This window comes from Stenella coeruleoalba (genome assembly GCF_951394435.1).
Source record: "Stenella coeruleoalba genome assembly, chromosome: 18".
NCBI classification, from domain to species: domain Eukaryota; kingdom Metazoa; phylum Chordata; class Mammalia; order Artiodactyla; family Delphinidae; genus Stenella; species Stenella coeruleoalba.
Genome location: NC_137164.1, coordinates 25,096,613 through 25,117,771, shown reverse-complemented (window position 1 = coordinate 25,117,771; position 21,159 = coordinate 25,096,613). Strand labels below are relative to the sequence as shown.

Here is a 21,159-nt window from a genome sequence, read left to right as displayed (position 1 = left end):
ACCTTCTGCAGAACAAAGGCTATAGCCCACCTTAGGAATGCCATGTGTAGAGATCTTAACAAGAAGCTTGCGGGTCTAACCTTTTCTATCTTGCCTAAAAGGTACAGGCTACACACCACCACCAACACAGCACTGGGGGCTTCCCTGGCAGTCCAGTGGTTAAGACTCTGCACGTCAAACGCAGGGGCCACAGGTTCAATCCCTGATCCGGAAACCAAGATTCCACATGCCACACAGTGCGGCCAAGAACACAAAATACGGCATTGGTTCCATCAGCATGGATATGTTCTAAATTGCCATAAGAAAATCTCTGTCTGCTGTACTCTCCAGCATCAAGAATTCTCCCTAACAGACAATAAATAATTGTTGAATGAAATCAATGAATTATATAGGATGAAAAGGAACATAATAATAACAAATCCAGGAGCCTCCTGAATTGCATGACTTTTAAGAACCCTTCCAACTATAAAATCCTATGACTTCTACTTTCATTTGTTCCTCTTTGTCCCTGCCACTACTTATACGGACACTGTGAAAAAGAGCTCAAAAAAGAGAGCCAAGAGATGACTGCAAAAGCAAAACACTGGATTAAGATCTATGTTTCCCTTTTTATAACAACTCCCACATTTACATTATTAAATTTTGGAAATCTTATATAAAGATTCCATATCAAGTTTATAACAAAAAAAGTCACTAAAGATGCAAGAATTACTATCATTATAGTAAGAATTTTAAGGAAACAAGATGACACCCATATCAGGAAGCAAGATGAAACACTAATTATGGTAATAAATCTGGTTAGATGTAAAAGTCTGATTTGGGGTATTAGCTACTTAAAAGTTTATCAGTGTCAGTTAATACTATATCAATTATGTTTTATGAATCTTTGTTCTAAAATGTGTTTTTGAAAAATATTTGAATGTGTGATGATTCTAAAGACTAAATTATTTCTAGCAAACTATAGCTCCAATGGATCTCAACTGGAAATTATCATTTACTCATCAGAAGTATGCCTAGAGGACTTCCCTGGTGGCACAGTGGTTAAGAATCTGCCTGCCAATTCAGGGGACATGGGCTTGAGCCCTGGTCCGGGAAGATCCCACATGTGGCGGAGCAACTAAGCCTGTGCGCCACAACTACTGAGCCTGCGTGCCTAGAGCCCGTGCTCCACCACAAGATAAGCCACCGCAATGAGAAGTCTGCGCAGAGAAGAGTAGCCCCTGCTCGCCATAACTAGAAAAAGCCCGCGCGCAGCAATGAAGAGCCAACGCAGCCAAAAATAAAAATAAATAAAATAAATTTATTAAAAAAAGAAGTATGCCCAGAGCCATCTTGTTAGTTATGTGGGACAGATACACGGTCCTATTATAACTTAATTCTGAATCTACCTAATCTCCTTCACTGAAATGGTGATTTTTTTTAACTGATGTAGAGTTTATTCACTTTTTAAAAAAATCAACTTCTACTCCTCAATAAATTAAACATTATTTCTCAGTTATATGTAAATGTGGGGCAAAAATAAACTACCCCTTATATAGCACAATTTACTGTGAAATAGTTCAACCAAAGAAAGAATACATTGACATACCCATCACCCAGCTTCACATTACATTAACACTTTTCCATAATTTGTTTCAGATTCTTAAGAATAAAAAAGTCAAATATAGTTAGAGCCTTCTGTATATCCCTCACCAATCTCCTCCAACTATTCTAAAATTGATGTTGCCCCAACTGTCTATATTTTTATACCTTTACTTCATACATATCAATAATAATATTGTTTTTATGTATATAATAGGGATTATAATGGTCTATCAAAATTTGTTTTTTATTCAAAATTATGTTTGAACTAATTAAACTCTAGTTAATAAATGACAGGCATGCTAAACTGCTTAGTGTTTAGTGGTCAAATATACTAATGTTTGCAACTTACTCTAAAGGCATCAACTGCCCATTTGTTTAGGGTCCTGGAAGATTTTAGTCCCCAGGGCAAAACACCATAGTAAGATGCTGAATGGGTAGGAAGGCATCAATAGCAGGCATCTGTTCCTAGGAAAGATAATGAAAAACTCTGAAGTATCTTAAATATTCATTCTCTCCATACTCTTTGTAAACTCTTCACATATGCTTGCATGTATGCTCCAAGAATTATGTGCAAGAGTGTTCCCAAACTGGAAATAATCTACTGCCATCAACAAGAAGGAATAAATACATTCCGATACAGACAATGTAATACTACTCTGCAATTAAAATTAAGTAAGATAAAGCTAATAGAGTTAAATGAAAGAAGCAAGTCACTATAGAATATATATGGTGTGATCCATTTAAATAAAGTTCAAAGGGGTAAAACTATAAAGAAAAGCTTATCACAAAAATCAGGATAATAGTTATTTTTAAGGAGAAACAGACATGGGCAGAGTGGGGGATTTCTTTTTTTCTTTTTAAATATTTGTTTATTTATTTGGCTGTGCTGGGTCTTAGTTGTGGCACTTGGGATCTTCATTGCCGCATGCGGGATCTTTAGTTGAGGCCTGAGGGATCTAGTTCCCCGACCAGGGATCAAACCTGGGCCAGCTGCGTTGGGAGCAGGGAGTCTTAGCCACTGGACCACCAGGAAAGTCCCGCTGGGGGATTTCTATCTTAATAAACAGGCTCTATTTCTGTTGTGACATGGGTAAATACTATGTAATTACATTTAAACTGTATATGTTTTATACATTCCCCCACATGCACATTTCAGTTTTAAAGAAAAAAGGATAATGAATTGCTCCATTACAACACTCAGCTTCCATTTAGTATTTTGGTATAAAAAATAAGATGCATATAAACTAACAGTTATTAAATCAACACCTCATTTTTATAGTTTTAATTGTAAAATTTTCTAGTTTCACTGTTTACAGGACTGTTTTCTAAAACACAGAAAATAACCAATTTTCTTTAATTTAGATTTGTAAAACTGTACCATACAACTCTGCACAAATACAATGACCACTGTGTTACTGAGCATCTACCACATAGAAAATGAACTTTACGTGACTTTATATCATGTGAAGTCACACTGGTTCCTGCTACCTTGAAGAACTTCTATTCCATGGGGTAGAAGACTGGAAAAGGATAGATCCAAGAAAATTCAAGTTTGAAAAATCAAAAAACCAAAAACTTGTATAAGTGGTTGCCTTTAGGCAGCAGGACTGAGAGTGGGAAGGGGTAGAGAGGCTGCTTTTCACTAAAGGCTTTTTATTAGATTTTTAACAATGTGCATCATTTTGATAGCTTTTTAATATAAAAATTATTAAATCAATCTTCATAAAAACTCCAGAAGGCATTCATATTGTTTACTGTTGTGCTTTTTTTTTTGGTTTGTTTTGATGCTGGCAACCAATCTCAAGCTACAAAATATGGAGATAAAAAAGAGCTGATATCCTGCTACTCAGCATTAAAAGACAAATGAAAGAAGAGCTCTGAATTCCTACAGGGGTAAGGGAATGAAAGTGAAAAGAGAAGTTTACCTCTACCAACAAAGCAAACAGCCCAGGAGTTATTTTTTTCAAAAAGGGTGGGGTGCCTACACATTTGTAGTATAGCTCAATAGCCACTTTTACTCTAGTATACAGATCGTCTGACAAGACACAAAGATAGAGGTGACAAATAACTTGCTCTTTAGGAGTTCCTCTTCTACTAATGGGAGAAAGATTGCTCAGACAGTTGAAAACTGCCCTAATCATTTAGGTTGACTCAATGATATTACTAATTTAATTCCTACCATTTCTATGAGGCAGCTCCTAAGCAAAGGAGCAAAATATTCTGGCCAACTGATGGGAGCAAAATTATATTCAGACCATTCAACTGATGGGACTCTTCTTCCCATTTCTATGAGAGTCTGTGAACACCTATATCCCATTAGATGAGACGTAATGTAATGCAAAGCCTACAAATATGCAATCAACTATGCAGTTAAATGTCCAAAGAAACTCAAACGGTAAAAAAAAGTTACTCCCTGCCAGACTCAAACAATTACAAACACTAATAGTGTATTTCCCAGGAGAGAAGGGTTTTCAAAGACTATAATGCTACCCTAAATCAGGAAGGGGCTGTTTTGGCTCTAACCCAAGGAAAACAGAATGGAGAGATACCATGAAGCACCAAAGGGAACTAAAAAAAAAACTAACATTGGAGAGAGTGTGATGGCTCGCTGAGAGATAAAGAAGAGGCTAATTATACCTGAAAAACAAAAATAATTAGTTTAATTATATATTGTGGTCAAGCCGGTAGTGAATGGGGAGCCGGAGGAGAAAATGTAGAATTAGAGAAAAGGAAACAGGGAAAGCCACAAAGTTGAAAAATATACCACAGCAAAAAACTGGAACAGACAAAGGGATAACTAGGGTAGGGAGACGAGGCTAAATAAGTTCTAGTGACTTTTCTTACTTACTACAGGCCGTGGGCTTCAAAATACCACTGTTCCTTAAAAATTCAGATATTAAAATGTTAAGTAACTGATTAATCACTCTTCACAGCTCTTAAGCCTGCAAACTCTCCAAGAAAGTGTGCCAGCCTGTGCATCACAGTCATCTAGAGTACTTATTAAGATTGCAGATGGATAAGTCAAACCCCAGGGCCTAAGGAACCAAAATCTCTAAGTTGAAGCCAGGTGATTCTCTGTTACACCAAAGGTCAAAAATTACTACTTTAAAGGTAGTATACTACCAGGCAGGTGTTAATTACTTCTTTGGTTGCAATGTGCAGGCATCAGAGATTAAGTTGAAGGCCACATGCCCTTTAAAGATTTGCTACCACTAACTTTAACAGGACCTGCCCAACTGAGCAGCCAAGGGTTTAATGCAGCAAATAACACCGGCCTATACACTTGTGCTTGATACTCTGTCAAAGGTTGAAAAAGGTGAAGAAATAGAATAAAACATCTCTGCTCTCTAAGAGCTTATATTCTTATTCTTATTGAAGACACTCTCCTTAACCTACACAAATGCTATTCATTCTTCAATACTCATAATTCCTAAAGATTCATAGACTTTTCTGCCTATTTTAAGTCTCAGTCACCTTTCACCTCTAGGCAAACAGTCTGAACCGAAATTTAACAACTCAGTGGTTTAGTTCCATTCTTTACTTATTTCACCTATGTTTTCCCAGTAAGAATCTAAGTTTGTGAGACGAGAGCCCAGGTTTTCTAGCCTTCTGTGCCCTGTTCGTTGCTTAGAACAATGATGGCCACACTGTGGAGGATCTGACGCTGAATTAGGTTAGGGGACTTGGAAATTTAAAAGATTCAACAGTCATATGCAAAGCATTTAAAAAATCTAAAGAAAGGCAGATCTGAAGTAAATTTCAACCACCATAATAAAAACACATCAAAAAGTGAATAGACAAAGATTTTGTATTCCCCAGATTCTAAGACTCAAGTGCCCGGTATGTAAAGTAAACTTTCAAAGAAGAGGAGTAGGGTACAACAAATGGAATGAGATTATTAATTACGGGAAGGTTAAAGTCAAGATTGTACTTACGTTAGAGTTTAGAGACCTCTAGATTTTTGTAAACATATGCAAAGTTTAACACACACACTTTAATAGAACAAGGTATCATACTAAACAGTATATGCCCTCCCAAAACAATATGAGGTAAAATTAAAGTGGAAATAAACCTGTCTTTCTATCTGGAAGTTCAATGTAAATTCCCAAGTCCTTGTATTTCCATCTCCCTGAGGCCCATCTTGAACATGCAATGTCACAATGCTTCAACTATGAAAAAATTCTAATAGTAGTGAAAAAAAGCTGTTGTAGAAATTAAACAAATGGCTCATCCTCTCTCTGAGGAAAAAGGAAACTTAGTTTGAACACATTTTCAAAATCATTAGTTAATTCATTTGGTCATACCGTATCACCAAAATGATCACCAAGCAACTTAATTAAGGCTTTATTTACTCTTGAGGAAATACAGACCATTTCAAACAAAGCATCACTTGTTGGTGTGGGCTAGCAGAAGCAGCTCCAGGCTGGAAGCCCTGCCATCAAGCACTACATAACCCTGAGCAAGTCACAAGACCTCTTTGAGCCACTGTTTCTTCAACTATAAAAGTGAGGCAGTTGGATGATCTTCAGTCTTTTTTAACGCTAAGTTCTTCAAATTGGTAATTCTAAGTTTAATTCTGATGACTCACTTTAAACTCATATTCAACCTTATAAAAGGAAAGGGGTGGGATGGGAAGGGGACTGCCTAATAAGTCGTACTGGCCTTCCTTTGCTTCTATACTTTTTTTTTCCTCCCTTCTCCCTGAAGCCCCACCTCAGTCTTCTCCACATAATAAGAAACTGAAATATATGACTGGTATTTATTTTTATTTGAATTGCACCAATGTCTTCATTTTAAGAAACTAAATTCTTCTACTTCTCTTTAATAAATAAAATCTTAATTATTTGCTTCTTTGTGTGCCCCTTGATTTTTCTGTGGGTCGCTGGCCTTTAAAAACTCAAAAAAAAAAATAAAAGAAAGAAAGAAAAGGAAGGGAGGGAGGGAGGGAGGAAGGAAAGGAGGAAAAAAATAGAGAAAGAAAGGCAAAAAAGTTTCATTAGATTTTTCACACAGAGCACACTAGAAGTAAATACAACCTCTGCTTACTCAAAAGCTGACTAAACCAGCAATATGCAAACAAAGATGACAGCAAATGGCTCAGAGCTGAACTGGTAAAATGTCTGCTTGTGCCTGTCTTATAAGACCATAAACTGAGATCTGATAATATGAACAATCCTTTCAAAGAGTAAGAAATAGTAATTGACGGCCTAGAAATCTTCACTTTCATCTGACAGGCCTTCAAGCAGTCAGAAATTTATTAGCAGCGAATTCCCAAAGAACTAGCTAAATATCATTACATTCAATAATAAATGACTTGGCAAATTTTATTTCTAAAAACTGTATTTGGAATCACTGCATATTCTAATTTTACTTTCATTCAAATTTTAGTTTCACAAATAACTTTCGTAAGCAATATACTGCTGCATCCAGCTTCTCAGAGCACCTAGAACTTCAAGGCACACCAGAATCTCCTAATTTCAATAATGAGAAATATTTCAGGAAAAAACTAAGCAACCTTTTCTAGGTATTTTTTTTTTACTCCAAACAAGCAAATTTTAAGAATAGTTGTATAGACAGAAGGTTAATACTCTTTACTTTTTCTTTTTACACAAATCAAAATACTACGTTTCCTCAGAAACTAGCTATGCTTCTAAGGCTGTTACACAGAATAAGTTTCCAGTGTGAATTATAAAACTTTATTATTTTTTTCTAATAGTAAATGAATCATTCTAGCCTTTCTTCCTCTTTATTTAATAATCACTTCAACTTGTTATCTAAATGACCATTCATTTTACTCAAACTTATATAGTTTTCAAAATTAAGTGTTTAGTATAATTTCATTAACTTTAAAGAAAAAAGGATATTACAAAGGGCATTACAGTCAATGAGCAACACCTATGACTGAGGTGTCCCAAAGTTCCCCTTAACTAAAACGCCAAAACAAAATCTTCGCTCTTGAACTTCTTTCTTAACACCCAAATCACAGGTGAATAATATAGTTTACTTAATTGTAAATTACAGGGTACCCTCACAAATACAATTACATTTTTAAAAATTGGAATTTGACCTAGTTTGCTTTGTAGTATGAAAAAGAAAGTAAGAAAAATCTCCTTTATTCTCAAGTCATATGGGGGGAAAAAAATCACACAAAATATAAAAAATGCTTTACCAAGAAGATCTAAAACTTTCCAGAACTTGAAAGCTTTGTTTCCCCCTAGTAGTGAAGTTCAATCAGGCATGTGACTGACTACACACATTTTTTCCAGAGAGTTAAAGAACACATTCAGCCCTGTCCTTCGACAGGTAAGAACCACCCTCCGTTTATCAGGCTCAGGAAACAGCCAGAAGCAAACACGCAAAATCTTAACAAGTTACCTTCAAATATTCTCGTTCTCTTTAGATACTGTCCTTTGGGCTTGAAAGTAAAAAGCAATCCGGCAAGTTTTGTGCTGTTAAAATGGCTCCTGTAGATTGGGGAAGTGGTGTCTGTGCTTCAGCTTATGAGTCATATGTGAGACTGAGTGTTTCTAAGGGAGGCACGCCCATGTTGCCGTGGACCCAATTACTCTGCTAGGTCAGACATGCGAATCCACAGGTGAAAACGGGGAGAGGGGTAGAAAAAGGAGAGAGGCACAGCCAAGGAGCAAGGTCTACCTTGATTAAACCATTACTCAGCTCAGATTAATTACCATAATTTAAAATTAACAATGAGATAGAACCTGTAAGGAAGCAAAATGAAAAACCTCTATGTTGTTTTAAAAAATAAAAATCTCAATTTTTAGAAGTTATTTTCATATAGCAACTAAATAAAACTATGAAAGAAAAAAAAAGTAGGGAAGGGAATGGAAGAGAGACAGCAAACTTTCTGGCTTTTAATGTAACAATGGCCTGCTGAGTCTAACCTGGCAACTCATTAACTCTTATATAAAAGGGGTATATTGCTATGTAATCTGGAAAAGCTAGCACACTGTAATACCACATGCAGATTTATACATTCGCTAAACAGATAAAATCCACTAGAAAATTCAAAGTTCAATGGAAAAGTAAGTGTGAATTACTAATCTGGTTTTCAGAATAAAAAAGCAAATTTGGGATTAGAAAGGAACTAAAGTTCAATATAGCAAAATGATTTTAAATAGAATTGCAAGCTTCACAAAACTCTATTTGAAACAAATTATCAATGCAATCACTGTTCATAACTCTACTACTGCCAAGTGATAGCCACAGTTTTCTTTACCTTCCAAACAAAACTGTCCACACATAGAAGCCAACCGTGTGCAAAGCACCCTGTTACAGCTCTGGTGAGCCCCAGGGTGTCAACAAAACATATGGCCAGTGCAGTTTGCTCTCCAAGTCATCGTACATCTGACAATGTGCCCAAGCAGTGGAAACGGTAATTATTACAGCTACTTACCCTGTCCTCTGGGTGAGTATTTATTAATTTACTCTAAGAGCTTAAATTGATCAGAATGGCTTAAAAGCATTAAGTACTTCCAAAAGTACTTGAAATGAAGAAGCGCAACTCACTAGCTAGGCTTCATCCTATCTTTTACAAAAAGTAAATAAGATTTAGCAAGGTTTTCTTCCTTTAGTTAATTACTTGGAAGTAATTATTCTGCCTTACTAGAGGCACAGCTGAGAGGACAAGCTGTCACTGACAGGAACTTTACAAACTGCTACAAAACATAATGATTGTAAACTAACTTTCTGTCCATTAAGTGCCTGTTTATCCATGCCACTGAACGCTGCTTGACTAATATTTTTGCTAAAATAATCTCCACGATTTAACAAATTATTAATGAAAATTATGCTAAAAAGAAAAATACATCACATTTTCTACTGACAAATGTTATATTTAACTTGCTTTAGAGCTCATTTATCCAGAATGACTACTTGGAACCCAAACACCAAGGAAAAAGATCCTCTGAGCAGTCACGGGAAATTTTCACTGGAAAATCCCCCAAGTCGTTTCCCAGAGTTAAAATTTATCTTAGATAATATCCACAAATAAGCCTAACGATCTGATTATCTTTTACCTAATCAGAATTAGAAGTTATAAGTAGTGAAAGAGGGACTAGTGAAAGGATGATGTCGAACCAACAAGTGACAGAGTGGATAATGAAAGATTTTTAAAAAACATCTAAGACTATGACTATAACTTTAGAAGTACTGGGGTCCAAAGCCACTCTGAAAGGTCAGTAAGTTCTACATATTCCCGGAGGATATCACCAAATAGTAAGTGCCTAGAAGTCAGCATTATTATGATAAAGGTTTTTAAAAAACAAATGACTAACATCAAATGTGTGAAATTTTTTATTAAGTATAGATATATAAAAGGGTTTGCTTCTGCTATTGAGAAAATCCTTTTGTATCAAGTACCTTATTACTTGATAATGGCAGATATTCAGACTGTAATTTAAAAGTACTTTTGGCCACCGGTATGTAGAAGTGAAGTAAAAGATGTAAAGTAAAAATAATCACCCCTCTTCAACAGAAACAAACATCTGAGTTGTTCCCAAAGAGGCAATCCAGAGCTGCTACTGTAATATATTGCCCCTTTGCTCAGGGGTGTCTCTATAAGCGTTATCCTACCACCTACAGGAATTGGATCCTGGTTCTATTCACAGCTCCCAAAAATCAATCTCCACCCAAAAAAAAAAACAAACCAACAACAAAAAAAACCCTGGCAAACAGTTCAGCACAGGTTGAGTTCAAATCCTAGCTCTGTTACCTATTAGCTGTGTAATCCTGGGAAATTACTTCTAACAGTATCCACCTCCAACTCAAAGAATTATTGTGAGAATTAAAGTCAGTTCATATACTACTATTTGGAATATAGAAAGAACTTTCACAACTCAAAAATAAGAAAACAAGCCAATTTTTTAAATGGTCAAACTATTTGAACAGATACTTCACCGAAGAAGAGATACAGATGGTAAATAAGCAGAGAAAAGATCTCAGCATCATTACTCACTAGAGAAAAGCAAATTAAAGTCAGAATACCACTACACACCATTACAGTAGATTAAAAACAACAACAACAACACTAACAATACCAAGGGCTGGTGAGGATATGGAACAACTACAACTCTCACACACTGTTGGTGGGAATGCCTATTCGGAAAGCAGTTTAGCAATTCTTTATAAAGTTAAACATACACTTATCCTACAATCCAGCTGTCCTACTCCTAGATATTTACCTAAGAGAAATGAAAATATGTGTCTATTAAAAAAAAAACTACATAAATATTTATAGCCGTTTCATTCATTATCACCAAATACTGGAAACGCAAATGTCCACCAACTGGTGAACAGATGAACGCGCTGTGGTATATCCATACGATGGAATACTATCAGCAATAAAAAGGTAGTAACTTCTACACTTCTGACAGATGATACCACATGGATGAATCTAAAAGCATAAGGCTAAATGAAATAAGCCAAACTCAAAATACGTACTGTATGATTCCATTTATATGACATTCTAGAAAAGGCAAAACAAAAAAGACAGAAATTATATCAGTGGTTGTCAGGGGATGGGAATGAGGGGAACGGGTTGACTACAAAGGAGAACAAGGGAACTGTTTGGGGTGATGGAAATATCCTGTATGGTGACTGTGGTATTGGTTATAATACCTGTACATGTCAAAAATTGCAAAACTGTATAATTAAATAGGGCAAATTGTGCTGTATATAAACTATACCTCAACAAATGTGACTTGAAAAAGAAATCCAGTTCATGTACAATACAGTACTAGGCGCTTAATAAACGCTTCATAAACATTAGCTGTTATTATTATGCTTCATAGCAGAAGCAACCAGTATCAAATACTTCAGGATGACAAACTTTAGGTCTCTAAATTTGTAAATAAAATGTGGCATCTTAGACTTGTGATGGAAATATAATGCACCTGTATATACTGTGGGTATGTTTATTTCTAAAGTTAGATATATACCAAAGTCAGTATATATCTTAATATAGAGCTGTCACACCTGGGGGAATTGCCAACATTTATATTTGAACTATTAGCTGAGAAAGATGTCAACTGAATGAATTTATTAAATGCCAACTGAAGTTAAGACACTGTTCATTTCTTTGTTTAAAAATAGAACTTATGAAAAGAATTTACTGTGTAAGCAAGCACTCTCTTCTTCCCTTTTATTTTTACCTCTTCTCCTTGAACTCAAATTTGAGAACTTCTAGTACGTGAAAATACAGAACAGTCTAAGTTTCATATCTAGGAACCCTGGGCTAAGAAAAAGGCATGGTTTGAATCTTTCTGGATCTGCAGCTAACATGTTTCCATCCAGAGATGGCAGAAGAAAAGATCAAACCATTAAAATGATAAATGACCAAAATCACTCTTCCCTACTATTTAAATATAAAAATAAAAATTTAAAGACCAAGATTCAGTGTTATAAATCTTTCAGCAGGACAGCATTAATTTTGTTGATGTTAAAACCTCCAAAGCGTAATCCCAGGTTCTGAGCAACGTGCAGCATTTCCAAATGTGAGCTTAATTGTAATTCTCTATTATCTATCACTAGATTTGTTAAACCAAGACCCCCTTCCCCTTCCCCCTTCAGATTATAAGACTCATCCATAAGAACGTCCTCCTGGTCAAGTGTCTGTGTGTTTTCAGAGGCAAACCAAAGGCAAAAGGGGCCACAGCTTTGCCTGGCTTTGTTCATTACTGTATTCCTACCACTAAGACAGGGTCCAACACATAGCAGAAACTCAGACATGAATGAATAACTTTTCTCAAACAGTTCATTGAAGGGAAATTTTAGCATATCAGGATTTTACCTGTACACTGAAAATACTTTTAACAGACATGATTTCACCCATGATTTTTTTTCAAACTGAAGTTATAATTGACATAAAACTTTATATTAGTTTCAGGTGTACAATGTAATGATTCAATATTGTACACACTGCATAATGATCACAGTAAGTCTAGTTACCATCTGTCACCATAGAATTTTTTCCTTGTGATGAGAACTTTTAAGACTCTCTGAGCAACTTTTAAAAAGGCAATACAGTGTTAGTGATTATAGTTATCATGCTGTACATCACATCATCATGACTTAATTATTTTATAACTAGACCTCCTTCACTCATTTAATTTACCCTCTAACCCCCTTCCCCTCTGGCAACCACCAATTTGTTCTCTGTATCTATGAGTTTGGTTTGGTGTTGTTTGTTCATTTGTTTTGTTTTTTAGATTCCACATATAAGTGAAATCATATGGTATTTGTCTGTCTGACTAATTTCACTCAGCATAATACCCTCAAGGTCCATCCGTGTTGTCATGAACGGCAAGATTCCATTCTTTTTTATGGCTGAGTAGTATCCCATTGTATGTATGTGTGTGTATACATATATACACATCTACTTTATCCCTTCATACATCAATGGACACTTAGGTTGTTTGATTTGACCCATGATTTGATACAGCTGAATTCATGTAACTATGTTACAAGATTCTATTGTATGTGTTATTTTGGGTGTTAGACTTTCCTTTCTTGTCAAAAATAACCAAGACTTGACTGTACAATTATATTCTTTATAATGCTACCAGGTAATATGCTAAGTGCAATCTCAAGTTTTATATCACCATGAAATTATCTCTTGCAATTTAAAATTCAGTATTGAAGACAATATATTTTTTACTTCAGTGGATTGTAACCAGGGATGCACCTCCGAATTACCGAAAGAAACTTCTGAAGATACATGCCTACTCCTAGAAACAGATTCAGTGGTGTGGATAGAGCCCAGGCTTATGAGAACCACTGCTCTGCTGCTACAGAGCCCTAGAACCTAATGTAGTTAGTGCTCTTCACACAGCAGCTGCTCAGAAAGACTCTTGTCACCTTACGATTCAGCAACCTCCAAATGTTGTAGAGAGGAAATCTTCTGTTTTTATATTGAGATGAGAGTGAAACTTCAGCTCCTCCTTTGCTATTCTTCAGGTAAAAGCAACATATCAGAGAAAAATAATATCTCAACAACATCTTAACTGTCCCTTTCTCTACCACCAACTGCGTACTTTCAATTCATGTTTCACCACTCTCAGAGAAATCTTCCTAAAGAACAACTCTGTGAGTGATGTGATGATCACTCATGGCTGAAAAACAAACTTTGATTCCCTAGAGGCAAAAAGCTGGACTACTTATCATGGTGTTCAAAGTTTTCACAATCCGACCTCACTTTACCTGTTTCCAGTCCTATCTTCCCCACTCTCCACCTCTTCCCCACTGTCTATCTCGGGTCTGTTTTTCTCTCCCTCCCTCCCTCCCTCCCCACCCCTACACACACACACACACACACACACTCTCTCTCTCCCTCTCTCTCTCTCTCTCTCTCTCTCTCTCTCTCTCTCTCTCTCTGTCCAGCCTTACTGAAACCTGGATTGCTCCATTCCTATTTGTTTGCCTTCTCTGGGCTTGGAAAGCACTTACCTTATTTCCTACCCTTTCCCTTATCTCTGCCTACTCATCCATCCTTCATAATCTCAGTTCAAATGCCTTCACTACATGAAGGCTTCCCTCTGTTGCCCCACTTATAACTATTATTACAAGAACTGACCACAAGGCTGAAAGGAAACTTAGAGATCCTCTATTCAGTCCAGTGGTTTTTAAACTTTTCTGTTAAGTAACTGAATTCTTATAAAAACCTTCAAGGAAACTTGATACTACATTCATTTAAGTCTTCAGTGTTTTAAGAAAACCTAAAACACTGATACAATCTAGTCTCATTTAACAATAGGAAAAGGAGGTCTACAGAGAGGTGACCTGACCAATGTCAAGTTAGTAACAGATCTGAGGTACTCTTAGGCACTCATTCATTTAGCAAATATTCACTGAGCACCTACCATGTGCCAGGTACTCCTCTAGGCCCTTGTTATACAGCAGTGAAGAAGACGACACATTGTTGATAAACGACCCCTACTCACATGATGCTTACATTCTAGCCAGGAAGAGAGAAATGTTATGAACTAAATATATAGTATGTTTATTATAAATAAAAGACACAATAAAATGTGTAGTATGTTAGTGATAAGGACGAATAAGAAAAAATAAAACAGCAATGAGAAGAATATGACAATTTACACAAACTAGCTAGGGAAGACTTCCTTTTGCCAGGTCACTTTTGAGTAAAGACCTCTAGCCATGAAGACACATCTAAGGAAGAACATTTCAGGCAGAAAAAAGCCCATGCAAAGACTCTAACAGGGAGCTTGCCTGATATGTTCAAGGAAAGCAAGGAGGCCAGTGTGGTTCATGTAGAGAAAATAAGGAAGAGAGTAACAGAAGGAGGAAGAGCACTAGAAACTAAGGGAGAGCCTCACTGTTTAGAGACTTTAGCAGGGGAGTTTGGAGTAGCTGAGTCATAAGATTTGACTGCTGTGTTGCAAAAAAACCTGCAGTGGGCCAGGGATGGAAGAAAGGAGAAGCTTATGCAATAACTCAGAAAAGATGATAATGGCTTAGACAAAGGAGGCAGAAGAAGATATGAGTAAATTATGGGTATGTTTTTAAGGAATATCCAACGAGATTTCTGAATGGACAACAAGTGGGTTGTGGGGGAAATAAGGCTTCAAAACTCAGTTTCTGGCCACTGGAAGACGGCAGATGCCAAAACCGTGATAGATTTGGGGTAAGGGGATATCGGGAGTTACTGAACACATTAAGGTGAACATAGATGGTGATGGTTTGGGGTAGGGGGAGATCAGGAGTTACTGAACACACTAAGTTTGAGATGCTCATTAGCTATCCAAGTAAAGATGTCAAAATGGTATTGTCCTGGAGCTGAATACACAGTCTTGAAGCCCAGGGTAGAGGTCTGGGCTAGGTATATATAATTTGGGAGTCATTAACATCTATTTGATATTAAAGCTACAGATATAAAAGGTAACAATGACAGAAGCTTGGGGACACTCTACTATTTAGAGGTAGGGGAGATGAGGTAGAACTAGCAAAGAAGGCTGAAAAGGAGTACCCAGAAATGCAGCAGGAAAATAAGGCAAATGTGGCATTAACCTGAAATTTAAGTAGAAGTACTTCCAGGAGGAAGGAATGAGCAACTGTGCCAAATGCTGACAACAGATCAAATGAGATGAGGTCTGAGAGGAAAACGACAGTTGATTTAGCAGCACGGACATCACTGCTGATTTTGAAAGAAGAATTTTCATGGTGTGGTAAAGGTGAAAAAGAAACAAGCAAAACATCTGATCAGATAAGAGTTTAGGGGAGAATGAGGGGTGAGAAACTAAAGACAGAAAGTAATTTTGTTGTGAAGGGGTCAAGAAAAGATTTTTGGGGTGATGGAGAGACTGTTGTTTAAGAAAAGCAGTGCCTTTCTTATTGCCCAGAACATTCCATTTTGTATTGCAGTTAATTTTGTGCAACTCTGTGTCTACATTCATAAACCAGTTACCCACTTGAGGGGAGGAACTGTATCACGCAGCTTCTACAACCAACTGTGACTGTGAACAAGTTACTTCACACCACTATGGGATTTCAGTTTCATTTTTTTGTAAAATATTGAGAGAGTCTAGAGATCTGGTAATTCTGAAAATCCATTTTAGTTCTGACATTTTATTACTCCATAGCCTCTCTGAGGCCTCTGAATAGTGTTTGAGGAACTGAAAACAAAAATCACATTAAGGCTACATTTAAAAGAGAAGTCTCCTCCTCAAATTTTTATATAATTTATTGAAAGTAGTATGTAAAATTACCAGATATTCAGAACAACCTGGAAACTTTATAAAGTCCTCCAAAAATTCAATTACACTTATTACACTTTACTAATAAAAGGTTTTAAGAAAAAGAAAACCTATACTAATATTCTAGAAACATTTTTTTATCTTATGGCAGTAGGATATTTAAGCAAATAGACTTTTAACACAAGTCCCAAAAAGTTCATCTTAAAATACACCAAAACTCCATGCTCTTAAAAACAAAAGACAACTACCTTTTGCCATTAGTAAAATTTAAGACAATATGATAGAGGTCAAGCCTCTTATTTTACACTACCCTGATTTAGACTATGTCTATTTTTATTTGATATTTCTTATTTATCTATAAAACAAATTAAAGGCCCTACTTACAAGGAGACTAATAAAAAAGCTAAGTATTATGGCTTTCTTATAAATAAATGCACTCAATATAAATTCATCATTCCTTGTGGACCGATGACTTACTTGGCTTGAGTTTTTGCTGTAGGCCTGAATCACAGAAGGCTCAGCCCCGAAGATTAAAACCAAGCAACATGAAAAAAATTCACCTTGCTATTACTTTTGCTCTTTAATAAAAAGAACCAAATATAAACAGAAAAGTAGGGGAATTTTAGGATATGTTAAAGAAACAAGAACTTCAATTTCTCTTAATTACATTGCTGGTAAAAATAGAGAAATGAAGAAACTAACGTTAGCAACTAGCCCTGAAAATCCACAAAAAATTGACTTAAATTGCTTATTATAGTGCCAGGACACATAATGTGTTCTGAAGTACCTATCCAAAAAGGGGGAATAAACAAACATACTAATACTACATCCATACTCAGCAATAAAATGAAATTAACTATTGATAAATACAACTTGGATGACTCTTAAAAGCATTACGTTGAGTGAAAGAAGCAGCCAGCGTCAAAAGGTTACATACTATACGATTCCATTTACATGACATTCTCAAAGAGACAAAACCGTAATGATGAACAGATCAGTGGTTGTAGGGGATGGATTGGGGGGACGGTGGGACTGACTATAGGGACAGAGCATGAAGGTGATGGAATTGTTCTATATCCTGATTTTGCTGGTGGCTACACAAATTTAAACTTGTATTAAAGTTCATAGAATTGTACAGCAAATAAGGGAATCAATTCTACTTTATGATTAAGTTAAAAAATAAAACAAAAATTGTTTTTAACTCCAGTAGCCCAAAAACTCATTACTCCAGTCCATAATCATTAGAAAATATCAGACAAAATCAAATTGAGGCACATTCTACACAATACCTGACCAGTACTCTTCCAAGTGTCAAGGTCAAAAAGGACAAGGAACCACCACAGATTTGAATGGATATATGACAACTAAGTGCAATTTGTGTATCCTTGGTGGATCTTGGAACAGAAAAAGGGCATTAGTGGAAAAACTATAAAAATCCTACTACAGGGCTTCCCTGGTGGCGCAGTGGTTGAGAGTGTGCCTGTTGATGCAGGGGACACGGGTTCGTGCCCCGGTCCGGGAAGATCCCACATGCCGCAGAGCAGCTGGGCCCGTGAGCCATGGCCGCTGAGCCTGCGCGTCCGGAGCCTGTGCTCCGCAACGGGGGAGGCCACAACAGTGAGAGGCCCGCGTACCGCGAAAAAAAAAAAAATCCTACTACAGTTTAACTAATGGTATTACACCAATGTTAATTTCTTAGTTTTCATCATTGTACTGTGACTATATAAGATGTTAACATGAGTGGAAGATGAATGAAAAATATACAGGAACTCTCTGTACTATTAATGCAATTCTTCCATGAGCCTAAAATCATTTCAAAGTAAGTTAAATGCCAGAATCTTTAAGAAAAAGGTTCGCAATAATTTCATAAAGCAAAAATACATTTCTTTCTCTTTCAAGAACAAACCAATGCCATTCTGCATATTTTGATCACCCTGGTGTAGTTTGATTACCTAGTGTAGGTCTTACCTGCACTAAGATCATATATATTATCTGAAAGGGATAAAACAGATTCTACCATAAATTATATGACTTACTAACTGTGCTCACTTTCAGTGTATATGTTTATAACTTTAAAAATTCTATCAACATTTGATTTTCCAATTCAAGAGTGAAGTCTTTCCGGGAATTCCCTGGTGGTCCAGTGGTTAAGACTCAGCGCTCTTACTGCTGGGGCCCCAGGTTCAATCCCTGGTCAGGGTAACTAAGATCCCATAAGCCATGTAGCACGGCCAAAAAAAAAAAGAATTAAGTCCTCCTAAAGGAATTTCTCATAAATTCTACCTCCTAATATTCTTATTAAAAAAAAACAAAAAACTTCAATGGCCTACCAGCACCCACAGAGTAAATTCCAATACATTTTTGCATCTTGACTTTGGTCTACCATATTACAGCCTCACCTGTGACCATGCCACCTCCCAACATTCACCCTATAATCCAGCTTTGCTGAACTTATTAATTGAGAGCATGTCACGCTTTCTCACTCCACATTTGCTGGCCTTCCCCACCTGGGGAATCTCTCTTTCACCATTAGAGGGAAGAACTGGTCACTTCCTCCTTTGTGCTCCCACAGTATTTTGTAAGTGATCTAATAGATAAACGAATCACATTGTTTATCCATTCATACATACATATATACACTGCTAAAATATGCAAAGCACTCTAGCTTTCGGGGACCTAAAGGTGAACTGATTTCCTTTATAATTCCTCTTGCTTACTCTGCTGGAATATCTGGTGAAGACACTCTTTTTTGTTTTTTCATCATTTATTTACATGTCTCATTGGTCATTTATTTCAGCCGGATAGCATTCCTGACCCACAACAGTGTTTAATAAATATTTGCTGAATGAAAACATTTGGAGGTTCAACTAAATACTGTCTCAATCATAAATCTGCTTTTTTCTCTTCCACACAGTCCATGCCATTCCCAGGTCATTTCTGAAAGTCTAAATTACACAAAAAGCGAGGCCCCTTTCTCACTTTCCTGAACAGTCCAATTCCGATGAATAGGTTGGTTAGGCTGGGTCTGGCAGCCCTGTTTAATGGTCAAGCCCACAGCAGCAAAGCTCTGCATTTGTTAAAGGAGAACAGCTTCTGGATTAGTCCCAGTGCTTACACCTGAACATCGCATTATGTTAAGTCTACAAATAAAATTAGAGACAGAACAAAGAAGGAGACTCCCCAATAGATTAGGACCGATTATCCTAATCAGTGGCCCTTTCTTTCAACTTTCGTCTTCTGTCCTTTTCAGGCTTTTACTTATACGGCATCCTGTCAATAAACTTCTCAAATTAGAAACAAGTTGGTAAACGTTTCAGTAAAGAGGAATATTCAAATAAAATATTTAGACTACAGGCTTTATTTATTCATGTTTCACAACACCATTCAGATAATTAATGACTTTTTTTTTTTGGTGGTACGCGGGCCTCTCACTGTTGTGGCCTCTCCCGTTGCGGAGCACAGGCTCCGGACGCGCAGGCTCAGCGGCCATGGCTCACGGGCCAGCCGCTCCATGGCATGTGGGATCTTCCTGGACAGGGACCCGTGTCCCCTGCATCAGCAGGTGGACTCTCAACCACTGCGCCACCAGTGAAGCCCAATTAATGACTTTTTGAACTCATAATTTACTCTCATCACAAAGGACACATTTTAGCTACAGCCAAACTACTCTGCTGCTCTTCTCCCATACTTGAAACCATACCACTTATACAGATAAAACTTGAAATTTTTAAAGTAATTTAGATTTATTTATTTTATGAAATACTTCTTGGACATATATGATGCTCTAAGTATTTTAATGTTCTCAAATTTCTATCTCCAGGTCTTGCTCCTGTACCACAGACTCCTCTATCAAACTTGACAACTCCATTCCAATGTCTGATTGGCAAACTTAACATATCCAAACCTGAATTCCTGATGTTCCCTTCAAAAAGTACCCTACCACCCACAGTCTTCTCCAGTCATCTTGGTGGCTATTCAATACTTCTAGCTGCTCAGACCAGAAACCTTGGCTTTCTTGACTGTCATATACCTACATCCAATCTGTCAGGAAATCCTGTTGGTTCAATGTTCAAAATATATATAAAACCCTAACACTCAACTTCATTGTTACTGATATCTCTTACCTGCATCAATCACTGAGGCAGTCCAAGCAGCCTGACCTATCTTTTTAAATGGATTACTTCTGATTGCTGCTTCTCTCTCTACAGTCTACTCTCAAAGCAGCAATCAGAAGTAATCCATTTAAAAAGATATGTCAGATCATATCACTCTCCAGCTTCAAAACCCTCCCATAGTGCCTCTTTTCACACACACACAAAGTCTTCGTAACTGTTCAGGACTGCAAGATCGTACCCTGCCCCAGCCTCTGTGATTGTATCTCTTCCTACTTCCCGCTTGCTCCCCCTCTTCTAGTCACACTGATATCTCCCTGCTATCCCATGAACACATCAAGCATTCCTCCCCCCAGGTCTTGCACAGCCTGTTCTCACTGCCTTTTATGTTAGATATCCCGGTAGCTAAGGCCTTTACCTCCTGTGCTAAATTGCTGCAGTAATAGCTACTAATTTGTTTCAAATTCCCTATGTGAAACATGACTGACTTTGCCTCTTCTCCCATTAAGAGGCGGAGTCTACTTCTCCATCCCTTAAATGAAGAATTGGGCAAGTGATTTCCTTTGGCCAATGGATTAGTAATAAATAAAACACAAGCAGAGGCTTGAAAAGCTGAGGCACACAGAGGCTTACCCTCTCATGCTGCTAGGATCCCTTCTGCCACCACAGAGTATGAGAGCCACACAGAGAGGTCCCAGCTATGTAAGTGAAACCACCCTACATTATGCATCCAG

General features: G+C 37.0%; 1 protein-coding gene across 3 annotated transcripts in view; it reads right to left on the bottom strand.

Annotated features, from left to right (window-relative positions):
• The window catches only part of ELF1 (E74 like ETS transcription factor 1), a 106,245-nt gene that overhangs the window by 69,239 nt on the left and 15,847 nt on the right, over positions 1 to 21,159 (bottom strand). The window contains exon 1 of one of the 3 annotated variants that reach the window (XM_079903205.1): positions 7,960 to 8,057. The exons of the other annotated variants lie outside the window; for them this stretch is intronic. The gene's annotated coding sequence lies outside the window, so the exon portion shown is untranslated. Of the gene's footprint in view, positions 1 to 7,959; positions 8,058 to 21,159 lie in introns of those variants that run through there. 3 annotated transcript variants of the gene reach the window in all.